General features: G+C 42.6%; 1 long non-coding RNA gene across 1 annotated transcript; it reads left to right on the top strand.

The window, feature by feature from the left end:
* Positions 1-9,096: 9,096 nt before the first annotated feature.
* LOC311087425 lies at positions 9,097-10,797 on the top strand. The gene is made up of 3 exons (XR_014607273.1): positions 9,097-9,461; positions 9,605-10,309; positions 10,437-10,797. It is a non-coding gene; the product is annotated as an uncharacterized lncRNA (long non-coding RNA).
* The last annotated feature ends 1,803 nt before the right edge of the window (positions 10,798-12,600 follow it).

Raw genomic sequence — 12,600 nt, 5'->3', positions numbered from 1 at the left:
TCGCTTTTGGTCTCAGGTATTTTTGATGGCATGTTTGTAGAAATTATCATTCATTCTAAATGTGGTGTAAATATGTCCTGTAGGCAAATAAACAGAAACAGCCTAGACTGAATAAGTAACTTAAGTGTGTCCTCTTTCTTTTGTGAAATAGACCTAATGGTAAACCACTTTATTTCTGTGTGACTAATGTGCAATTTTGACACAAATTAATTAATTATGATCAATGCATCCCTTTTTATTGTACACAGATGAGCGACTAGCGTGGTCATTAGCTGTGCTGCGGCAACTGCACGAACCTATGGCGAGGCGGCTCAGACGCGCAAACCAATCAGGCCGTTTCGCACCCCAGCGCGTCAGAGCCCGCCAGAATGGGCGTGGCTTATGGCTATAAGCACCCATTCTTTGCCAAGGAACTCAGGTTTAATCGACGGAAGCGATCCCCTGATCAAAGCACAGTAGCATGGCGGGTTACGCAATACTCATTCCCTCATCTCAAGGAACCGAGGTTACGTTAGTAACCGATACGTTCCCTTTCGAGAGGTCTTTCGTATTGCGTAAGGCTAGCTTACGCTATGGGAACCCCCTTCAAAATGCCGTGCGTGCTTAAACTTCGTTCCGTACAGTAGCCCAAGGCAAGATGCCTGAGGCTTATAGAAGAGTAAAGTATGAACCCAATAAAGCATGGCTCAGCCGGCTGCGCACAGACATCTTTAATAGGTATTCCACTTGACCAAGCCCAAGACGAGGCCATACCTCTCGTGGAATAAGCTCTGACGCCTAGGGCAATGAAGGCCCTTAGACTCATAAGCCAGTGCGATAGCATCAACTATCCAGCGCGATAATCTCTGCTTTGAGACGGCGAGCCCCTAGGTGCGGCCGCCAAAGCATACAAAAAGCTGTTCCGACTGTCTGAATGAGGCAGAACGCTCCAGATAAACTGTGAGAGCCCTGACGGGACAGAGTAAATTCGCATCTCTTTAATCCTCTGGTGAAGGAAGAGCTGCTAGTGAAATAACCTGTGCTTTGAACGGAGTCAAGAGCACTTTAGGAACATAACCATGCCTTCGCTTAAGGACGACTCTGGAGTCTTAAGGCCCAAACACAAGGCAGGATGCACTTACTGATATCGCATGTAAATCGCCCACTCTCTTGACTGAAGCGAGCGCCAGTAAGAGAGCGGTTTTGAGCGAGATATGCTTCAGGCCCGTGACCGAAGCGGCTCAAATGGGGCACCCTTCATTGCATCCTGGACCGTGGAGAGGTCCCAGATAGGCACAGAGGGGGGTCGTGGAGGGTTTAGCCTCCTTGCCCCTTTAAGGAAGCGCACGATGAGGTCATTTCTTCCTAGTGATTGTCCGGCCACAAGAGCATGAGATGCTTTTATGGCCGCCACATGTACTTTGAGCGTGGAGGGGGTGCGACCCGTGTCCAAGAACTCTTGCAAAAAGGTGAGTGCACTTGGTACTTCGCACGAGTAGGGGTCCAGGCTCCGTGCTGCGCATCAGCCAGAGTACACCACCCATTTCTGAGTGTAGAGGCGCCTAGTCGAAGGCACTCTTGCTTCAGTGATGGTTTTAAGCACCCTTTCCGGGAGACACCTGGGTACCCCTTGAGGGGCCATACATGAAGGGCCCACAAGTCGGGACGGGGATGCCAGATTTTCCCATTTGCCTGTGTGAGGAGATCTCTCCTCAGCGGTATTGGCCATGGGGCTGTTTCCAGCAGTTGTGCCAACTCGGAGAACCATAACTGTGTCTTTCAGAGAGGGGCTATTAGTAGCACTGCACACTTGCTTTCCCTGATCCGTTCGATGACCTGTGGTAGCATCGTGACCGGAGGAAATGCATATAGCGGACGGCTCGGCCAGTCGTTGGCGCCTTGCTCTTTGAGAAAAATGTTCAGCAATGAGCGTTGTCTTCTGAGGCGAAGAGGTCGACCTCTGCCTTGCCGAAGATGCTCCATATCAGCTGAACCGTCTGTGGGTGAAGAGACCATTCCCCTGGGGGAACATTGTCTCTGGATAGCATATCCGCACCCTGGTTCAGAATGCCTGGCACATGCGCTGCCCTCAGCGAGCGCAGGTTGTGCTGAGCCCATGGAATGAGACTTCTGGCCATGGCGTGCAGGTTGTTTGACCTGAGACAGCCCTGGTGATTTATGTAGGACACCGCTGCCATCACCGTCCGGACCAGGACGTGGTGGCCTTTTAGATATGGGAGAAAAGCTTTCAGTGATAGAATAACCGCTCTCATCTCTAAACAGTTTATATGTAGGTGCTTCTCCGGGCTTAACCATAGGCCAGAGATGGGCCTGCCCTCTTAAAGGGCCCCCCAACCTAGTTTGGAGGCATCTGTTGAGATTACTTTTCTTCTCGAAACCACACCCATACTCACCCTGACTGATACCAGTCGGCTGCTTTCCAGGGAGCCAGGGCTGTGATACAGCCGTGGTTCGCTCTGATTTGTAAGTGGCCAAATCGCCACGCGTGAGCCGGTACTCTGGGTTTTAGCCAGCGCTGGAGAGGACGCATGTGCAGTAGTCCAAGCTGGAGTACTGATGATGCTGAGGCCATGAGACCCAACATCCTCTGAAATCTTTTGAGACCAGTACTTTTGAGACCAGCCCTGAAAGATGCCGCTAGGCACTGAATGGTGAGCGCGCGCTCTGACATAAGGCGCGCTTTCATTTGTATAGAGTCTATCACTGTACCCAGGAAAGAAATACTGTGGCTGGGAGACAGTGTGCTCTTGGAAGCATTGATCCTTAGACCCAGGCATTGTAAATGGCTGAGGAGCCAGGATCTGTGAGTTATCAACTGTTCCTCCGATTGGGCTATAATCAGCCAATTGTCGAGGTAGTTTAACACTCGCACTCCCCGCTGTCTCAGGGGGGAGAGAGCTGCGTCCATGCACTTCGTAAATGTACGAGGTGCCAGTGATAGGCCGAACGGTAGTACTGTGTACTTGTAAGCCTGCCCCTCGAAGGTGGGCACACAACCTACATTTATTACATCTCCCGCACAAGCTGGGGGGAGAATTGGTACTGTGGTGGCAGTGCTTATGTGTAGGCACATGACCTGCATTTATTGCATCCCCAGCTTGAGCTGGAGGAGAGGTTAATACTGTGGGAAAAGTGCTTGTGTGTAGGGGTGTGTACTTTATCGTGGACACGTGACCTACATATGACAGACAGAAAAGAGCTCTTTTCGTGCTTTATTTGCGTTGCCGTAAAAAACGGTTTGTTTGCAGGTGTGCGTGTTTTATAACAGACCCATTTACTGCAACATCGGTATTTCCAGCCGCCTGAAAAGAGGGGACTGGGAGATGTGTGAGACGCTTTTTGGAGAGTGGTCCGGCCTCGGCGGGACTCAAACTCTCTCTCTTTCATCCTAAGGCTAGGAAGGCTTACGCTGATTTTACCTGCTGAGGAGGTGGCAACCTTCTTTTGGCGGCCTGGAAGCAGAGCTGGAGAGTTTCGGAAGAAAGTGACGCATAGCTTGCAACGCTTTCTGAGCCTCAGTGTAGTGCTCTGCGAACCCTTTGACTGCTGGGCCGAACAGACCAGTGGTGGAGATAGGGGAGTCCAGAAAAGCTGCACTATCTGCCTCCTTCATGTCAGTCAAACTAAGCCATAGGTGCCGCTCAAGCACCGTCAAGCTGGCCATGCTTCGTCCAATCGCCTGGGTTGTCGACTTTGTGGCTCGCAGGGCCAGGTCTGTGGCGCTGCGCAGATCCCTGAAAGCTTCCGGTTCAGGTCCAGACTCGTCCAAAGAGTGGAGAAGTGGATCGCCGGAGTCAGAACCCAGCTGTTCCGCAGTCAGTGAAAATATACACATTGACTTTAATGGAAGCCTATTGACTCCGCCGCCGTTCCGGAGCGGATCCGCAGCCGTTCCGCAGTTGGTGGAAATTAGGGGTTACTTTCCAGTTAGACTAAAGTGTAGCTCTCCTTGAGAGAAAGAACGCATTATCTTGTGGAACCACTGGCATTATTGGATATTGTTGTTGTTGTTCGGGACATGCTGGCACCCAGCAACCCAAATCTGCGAACAGGAGATTCTGTCCTGCCTAACTTCAGGGTCCAAGTGTCAGCTGCATAATCGACGGAGAAATGCTTAAATCTATCTGTATATGTGTGGAAAATTACTATGTTTATCTATTTCTTAGCCAATCAGAAACTGCAACCTGAAGCAATGACATAGCTTAGACCTTGGTGAAGGGTATAATTGCTGTGATCTTTGTAACTGTAACTGTACGTTCACACCGCCGCCGGCGAGAGTGGCAAAATTCGCTCTCGCCGCCCTGCCACCGACGCCGTAGAAAGATTCGGGGACGCTCTGACGTAGATTAGATTAGAATGCGTGATTTAAAAAAAAAAACTTTATTTAAAGGGGCCGCAAAAAACGTAGCTGCAATTGGTCAAAATCATTATTATTTTGAGCAAATGAATTGCATTCCCGCTGAAAAAACAAGCGTTTTTAGTTCAAAGAAGTTCTAGCGCGAAAATGTTGCCTATAAATAGTGTTGCGCGCCTTTTTCTAATCAAACTGACAACACTATGGATGACAAGTCGTACAACACATAGTTCCCACAGGCCAATTAATGTCACGTGACCTCCCCGGAGACGCCATCTTTGAGGGCATAAGCTGCTGTGTTTACAAGGTTTTACAAGCAAATTTCGAAGATTTCTTCCTATTTATAATGTTACGAAAATCATGAAGAGACAAAGTGACAGAGATTATAAAGACACTCTATTAACACAAGACAGAGAGAGGTACAATGCGAAAATTTCAGTCATAAATGGTGTTGATCCGTATACGCTAAACTGAGCACTGTTTTTGCAGCTTTGGCTCAGATACAGTATTATCCAGGTGTACCATTATCTGGTATTGGCTAGGAGTTTTAACACATGTAAGCAATTCCGAGCCTGGAAATATGTGCATGAATATGAATATACACGGTATGAAAATAAATAAAACTTGCGTGCAAATTAATGTAACAGTTAATGCGGAACTACTTTATACGCGGGTTCTTTACCCACACAGCAGGAGACTCCCATGCAGATCCGCGTTCAAGTCGTCAAAGCCATGGGACCTCAATGGCGAGAGACAACAAATATTTTGATCTCGTTTGAATTGTGCCCTAAATTACACATAATGATGTTTTTCAATTTAAAATATACATTTTAAAGTCAATAAAGTCGCAGTAATAAAACGTAACAGCACCGCTGCTGGAAACATTTCTAGGGGAAACACTGTATATATATATATTAAACAAACATTTACACTCATTCATAAATTATATTTATACAGGTACAAATTTATCATTTCAAATGTAGCTTAATGTTTGTTTTTTTGTATCATGTCTATGATCTTCGTTACTTGATTTATATTTGATAAACCTTTTTTAATAAAATAATTACTAATAGAAGTAGGCCTTGTTTATTTAAATAAGTAAAAGAAAATTATATAAATTGATATAATAACTTATTTGCCTGGCTAAAAGCGGTATCCACCTCCGACTTCTGGTTATTAACAGATGTCCGGTTTTATTGGCAGGTATGGTCAGCTCAGCTGCTGATTTTTCGCTGAACCCCCTCTCATGACATAATATTGTTACAAATCAAATACAATGTTTCAAATCACAAGGCCTGTTATACATCAAACAAATATTAGGTCTTCCTATGAAATGAATACCTACTTTTTAGATAATTTTTTTATTGTTAAATGAATACCAACTTAATATAATTATTTTCAAACAAACAAAGGAAATGTCAAAGCCAAGCAGATAGTCCACGAAGGCACGAATAAAACGTCCCACCTGGATTGAGATTTTTTTAAACATTAATTTTCAATGTAACTCTAGACCTATTCATGGGGCCGAATCAAGAAGTGCATCCTAAATTTTAATGTTGCTCTATTTCTCTGTTCTTGTCTAGTTTGTAGCAATGAAACAGAAAACACCGCAATTCAACAATGTATTTATTTAAATACAACATTAGAAACAATGATCAATTTTACACACCTGATTGCAACCTGTTTTTCGTGAAAAAAAAAAAAACCCTGCAACCTGTCTTTCTTGAAATTTCTCTTTTAGAACAAAAATGAATAGAAAGACTGTGCCTGTCTCCTTATCAACCGTAAGGCGAAGGACACGTGTAGACGTTCAAAAAAGGCTTAATCAAATTAGGACAGACATGACTGACATGACTGATATGGACATGACAGGAATAGTGGCGGATGACAGAGTTCTTTCTGAGAACACTGCCCCACCCTCTTCAGCTGCACATGCAATGCCAGAGGTGCAAGTGTTAACTGAAGAGGACATGGAATTGGAGGCAGATTTTGATGATGTGTATTGTGATGGGGATGGGACATCAGGTTCGAATTCTGAAAATGATGATGACCTAACATCACTTTCCGATAACATTGCCAACTGGGCAGTGAGTTTTGGCATTTCCCTTGTTGCGCTGACTGCACTGTTGAGTATACTCCATATAACCCATCCCAATCTGCCAAAGGATGGTAGGACCCTTCTCAAGACAAAAACACATTATGCTATTCAGGAGAAGGCTGGGGGGAACTACCATCACTTTGGCATCCTTCCCTCTTTGAAGGCCACTATAAGCAAATATGCCAAAACACTGACAGAGGGCATGACATTGGGGCTGCAGATTAATATAGATGGTCTACCTTTATTTAAAAGTTCCACTGTATAGCTGTGGCCCATCCTTGGCTTACTGGTTACCGTCCCCATGAAGGAACCTGTTGTCATTGGGGCCTACTGTGGACCGAAAAAAGTATTAAAAACTGTCCACAGTTGTTGTTATAAATATGTTAAAGATTTTATTTTGGATGTGATCATTGTGATTATATTGGCTGGGTTTGTAAAAGTTTATAAAATTGAAAGGATCTTTGCTTGGTGCATTTGGAAACAAAGCTTGTCTATTTCTAAATGTAATCGCGTGCATTGCTGATGATTATACTGTCCGTGTGTTGAAACAAACTCAGATTAAACACACTCGCAACAGACACACCCCAAAGCGGAGACGTTACAGCGTTGCCAGCGGCACTGAGCGGAGTTTTGCTGCTGTAGTGGACACGCACCGTAAGCGGGGCGGCCTACAAACTCCTGTGTGAGTCTTGAAGCTGACTTCTGCTGATGAAACTGCAAACTATCTTCAGTAAATCTTTTATTTAATTTATTATAATTCTGACTCCGGGACTTCATTTATCATATCTGGTTCTGGTTCTTTGACTGTAAAACCCCTTACACTTAAATTCAATTCAATTTATTTATAAAGCACCATTAAATGAATTGAACTGAAGTGTATACCTTTTAAAACGTATCACAGTATTGAGGGAACATGTAAAACCTCTTCAGATTTGTTTTGTCTTTGAATAGTCTTTGACTATTAAATTTTGTCTAAACAGTATGTCTAATTTTTTTTATTATTTTCTTTTTATGTCTAAAAAAACAGGAAGTTAGCCTTTCAGCAAGAGCAGGCCAGCAGAGCTCAGTCTTTCAAATGGTGTGCAAATAGCATAGGCAAAGTGAATAGAGGCAATAGCAAGTGATATATGAAGGCTTGTTTTTATTTTCATGGCTTTTAATTAAGCTCACCATGTTGCTTCCATCAGTCTCGTCAGCTAAATCTATGTTTAGTCCTTGAACATTACCTTGCCTGGAACAGATGCAGCCATGGTAACTTCATTGAATTAAATAGTCCCTTTGCACATTAATCTGTATATGAAGATTTCATGTATTGGTAAAACACTGGCTAATGGACAGCTGTTTTTTTAGAGAGCGAACAAAGTATTTTTAGTGTAATTGCTTCATTTTGATCACTTAGGCCCTATACCCAAATACGAGGTTATTGCCATTTTTGTTATGTATGATGCTCGTGATGATAGATAGATAGATAGATAGATAGATAGATAGATAGATAGATAGATAGATAGATAGATAGATAGATAGATAGATAGATAGATAGATAGATAGATAGATAGATAGATAACATGCCATTATGGGAAGCCAAACCTGGCTGGGTGTCCACTTTTAGACACGCACTTGCAAACTTCCCTTGTTCTATTTCCAGGTATGCATAACAATATTTGTGCATGTTTCTGCACATTCAAACCCTACTGAATATTATACTGTATGCTGCTTATGTACAGACCGGTGCATATTTTAATTAACCATTTTCTTTTGATAGGCCATCATATATGGCCTGGTCGGCTGCAGAATTTGTCACTGCAGGCCTTCTTCTCTGGTCTGGATTATAATCACAGGTAAGAGTATAGCAAATGTAATTTTTTACACAAGGTCCAATTTATCCCTTTTAAGCGTTGACATTATTTCTGTTAACCCTGCAGTGATTATGTTCTCCATTTACTATTTCAGTGAAGTGGAAGAATTTAATAGTGATAGAGAAACAATTGAGTTATTTCTATTCATATTTCTTGCATCTCTCTCTATTAATTCTCTATTAATGTTCTTTCTATGTGGTTCACGTCATGAACAAATTTGTTTTTGTGTGTGTTCAGCTGTTATTATATTATTTTATAAAATATACACAATCTTAAATCTACCCTCAGAGTCACCCTTGTGTCTTCCCTCTGCACTTTAAAATGTGTGGTTGATATAGTGACTGAAATGGCTATACCATGATTCCTTGTTTATTTTACTTGATTATATTTTTACTTGAGTTATTATATTATGCTAATTAGTCACAATAATTGCTCAACATTCAAAATGGTAGATAGTTAAAAACATTTAAGTAGTGCTGTATTCCATAGTTTCCATAATTGTATTCCATAATGGCTGTATTCCATAATTCTCATTATGTGTAGTGTGATGTTAGATAGTTAAAAACAAATAAGTAGGTTATCAGGTTATTAGGTAAATATGAAGGTTATCAGCATCTGCAACACTAACTCTAAAAGTGCTTTCTGGAACTGTGATGGCCCGTGTGTCATTATCATATTCACCTACAATGTCAATGCCATAGTCTTCTATGTCAGATGGATTAAGGACAAGGTTTGGCTCAATATAATCATACCTCATATCAGGAAACAAACTGCCTAGTACTTCAGGGGCCTGTACCATGAAGGTAGCTGAACAAACTCGGGGTTACAGGATTAGTTTTGAGTTGACAAAACCAAACCGATGCAATCAGGCTTTATTGGTACCATGATGCAGCTCATCAACTTTCTCTGTCAACTCAGGCTTTGATCCTCAAGCTATGATTACTCCACGCGCGCGTGCACATAAAAGAGTGACGTCGGCACTGAACAACCAATCGCGGGTAGAGCGAGAGCGATATATTTTTCAGCGGAGGAACAAGACATAATCATTCAGAATTACGATGAATTTAAATATGTATTTCAAGCTCGAAACAATACGGTCTCTGCTGCCAAAGCAAGAGAAGACTGTTGGAGAAAGATTGCTGATTGTTAATGTGTAAGTTAAACAAATACGTTCTATATTTATGTAAAATGATGTATGTGTAGCCTATACGTGTAATATAGCCTATAGCCTATTTTTATAATATATAAAAATGTGCATGTATGTACTAAGAAAGATTAATATTCATTGATTTTTAGATGCAACCCCAACTCCAAATGTTCTTGGCAGCAGATAAAGACAAAATATAAAAATATAATTCAAAGTGGTGAGTATTTACCACAACCTTTTATTACTTTTGTGAACATTTTATCACAAACACTTGTTTGCAGCAAACAGAAATAAAGAGTTAAATTCAGAAAACCAGAATACACTGTGGCGGAGGAGTTGGCTCTGAGTAGGCAATAAGGGACGGACGATTATGGATGTGATTACAGGTGCTGTACAATCTGACCCTGGTGCTGGCTCCTCTAAGCATGTAACACTGGGTACGTGTGCAATACATTAATACGTTTTTAAGTTTTGAATATGGCTGACTGTATGTCCTGCAGTAGAGGGAAACACAGTGTCCCTGTTGAAGCCAGCACACATGTACACAGTCTCCCACACAGAGGTCAGTATGCAGCAGACAGAACACCAGAAACATAACCTGCTTTACAACAGTTATGCTTTACATTGGCCTATTTTTATTTATTAGGGTGGAGGAAATGAAGGCACTCTGTCTGTGTGTTCTCAGACAGTTGCTGATGCGAATGCACTGGGCTTTTTATTATGGCAAACATTTAAATGTGTGGCATAAAAAAGGGACTGGCCCTTACACATCTCTTTTATTGTAGGATTTTTCACAACCTGCCCCAGAAACTGAGGCCTCTACCTCAATGGGCTTCAGAAGAAATGTGAACAAGGTAAGGATTTAAAACCCTTGACATAAATTACAGTCAGTCAGTCCTGTGTTTGTAGGAAGTCAAGGAACTTTTTCTGAGCCTCCAGAAAACTTGTAATGATCATGTTTGTGGTGGAATTATGTTTCAGGTGGAAACAGACTCAGTCAGGGCCCTGTACACAAGGAGTCTTGAACTAGACTGCACACTAAAGGAGACTTGAACTAGACTGCACACTAAAGGAGACTTGAACTAGACTGCACACTAAAGGAGACTTGAACTAGACTGCACACTAAAGGAGTCTTGAACTAGACTGTTCACTAAAGGAGACTTGAACTAGACTGTTCACTAAAGGAGCTGGACTGTGAGCTGAGAAGGCTCCAAAAAAAAAAAAAAAAAAAAAATTTGGAGATCAAACAGCTGGATAAAACTGATCTCAGTATGTGAACTTATTTAACCAAGTAACACTTTAGTATGAATATTTATTAATGCAACTTTCTCTTGCTCTTTCTCCCTCCCATCCCACAAAACCAATAAAACAGTTTGAGACCTATCTGCAGTTTCAATGTGCTTTTATTAAGTGTAATATTGTATGGTGATTGCATCTACATCTGCACCAGCTGGGTAGACCGCTCTGGTGACTCTGAAGCGCCAAACACAGTTGAAACGTGCCTTTAGGATGCCAAAGGTCATCTCTATCTTCACTCTGGTTTTACTGAGGGCCATTGAAGCGGTGCTGTGGCCCTGTCTGAGGGTCATGATAGGGGGTTATTGTGTAGGTTTTTCTATCTCAGTTCAAATTAAATTAAAAGGTGAATAAGTTACGTCACCTATATGTTTCTTTGCTCTGCAGCTGATTGGTCAAACTTCAGTCTGAGATCTTGAATCCAGAACATAACCTGCCCCGGAGCAGGTTAGCCGTGCAGCGTAAGATACCATGGCAACAAACACCGATTAAAGCCATGCTACTTTCATAGTACCTAAAACCCAGGGTTGGCGGAAACTAAACTGAAACATAGCTGGCTAGCCACCTAAACCGGCTTCATGGTATAGGCCCCAGGTCTGACTTGTTTCCATGAGTCAAAATGCTCCTTCTCTTAATTGGTCTGCGTCCAAAAGACACAGGAATGCAGCAGTGGTGAGCGGTGACTTTAACTTGTATGCTGGGTGAAGCGTTGTCAAAAATTGAGCGTCAGCGTCAGTTCTGGCAGGCCAGGTAGTCAAGACGCTGCTAATGCTGTTTGCTAACAACACTGTCCCGTCAGCTGATCTGCTCCAGCTGAGCTGCATTAGCTCGTTAACTCCCCTCGCTGCTCAATGGCCAAAGCTCAAACAAGGCGCCCTATTTAAAGCACATTCAGTTGCTCATACATACTTGCTGCTCGCTTCTGCTGATCTGTACGCTGGTAAAAAGCTGTTTAATTCCTTCATCTAGCTTGTTTCTCAGAAGGTGGCTTAGTCATCTCTTCATAGCGCTTACACTGTAGACTGTCAAAACAGTTCAAAGACAGATAATTCTAGGTAACAGCATGTTTTAGCTATTGTGGTCTTGAATAGTCATTTCAGTAATTAATTAATAATTTTTACCATAATATAATTGCTAAATTAGGGTGGCTCAGACGACACCGTTCGAGACACTCAATTTCTGTTTTGGGGGGAATAGCTCATCTAGTCAAAATATGTGAGAGCCCTTATGCTGCTTCTGCATCCCCTCATGCTGATAATGCTGTCCCTATATGCGGCTGCTATCTCCTCATACTGTGCTGTCCCCTGACTCTGCTAATTCATGATGGTCAGGGGACTCATCTGATCAGAACATACTGCTGCTGCTGTCCCCTGAGTCTGCTAACTCATGGGTGGTCAGGACTCATCTGATTATAACATATTGCAAATTATCCGTGTATATTTGTAGATTACTAAGCATATAAATTGTTAAAATAAAATCATCCTCTGTATCTCAGAGGATTGCCAGGTGTGGTTTTGTTTGGGGGGATATTTTAGCTCTCACAGTCCTAAACTGTGTGAGCGTTCCCTAATGCTGCTGCTGCTGCTGTCCTCTGACTCTCTGCTATTTCATGGTGCTCATGAAAGGTCAGAGGACTCCCTGAACAGAGCCATACCGCCAAATTCAATTCAGGAACATCAACCTGTTTGCAATCTATTCAATATAAATTCTTTAATTATTTTTATTGTCTGTGTTCTTGACTTAATGGACCTGACAGAAATTGAGCGTCAGCGTCAGTTCTGGCAGGCCAGGTAGTCAAGACGCCGCTAATGCTGTTTGCTAACAACACTGTCCCGTCAGCTGATCTGCT

This window comes from Abramis brama (assembly GCF_963993115.1).
Source record: "Abramis brama genome assembly, chromosome: 7".
In the NCBI taxonomy this organism is placed as follows: Eukaryota; Metazoa; Chordata; class Actinopteri; order Cypriniformes; family Leuciscidae; genus Abramis; species Abramis brama.
This window is presented reverse-complemented; position numbering and strand designations above follow the sequence as displayed.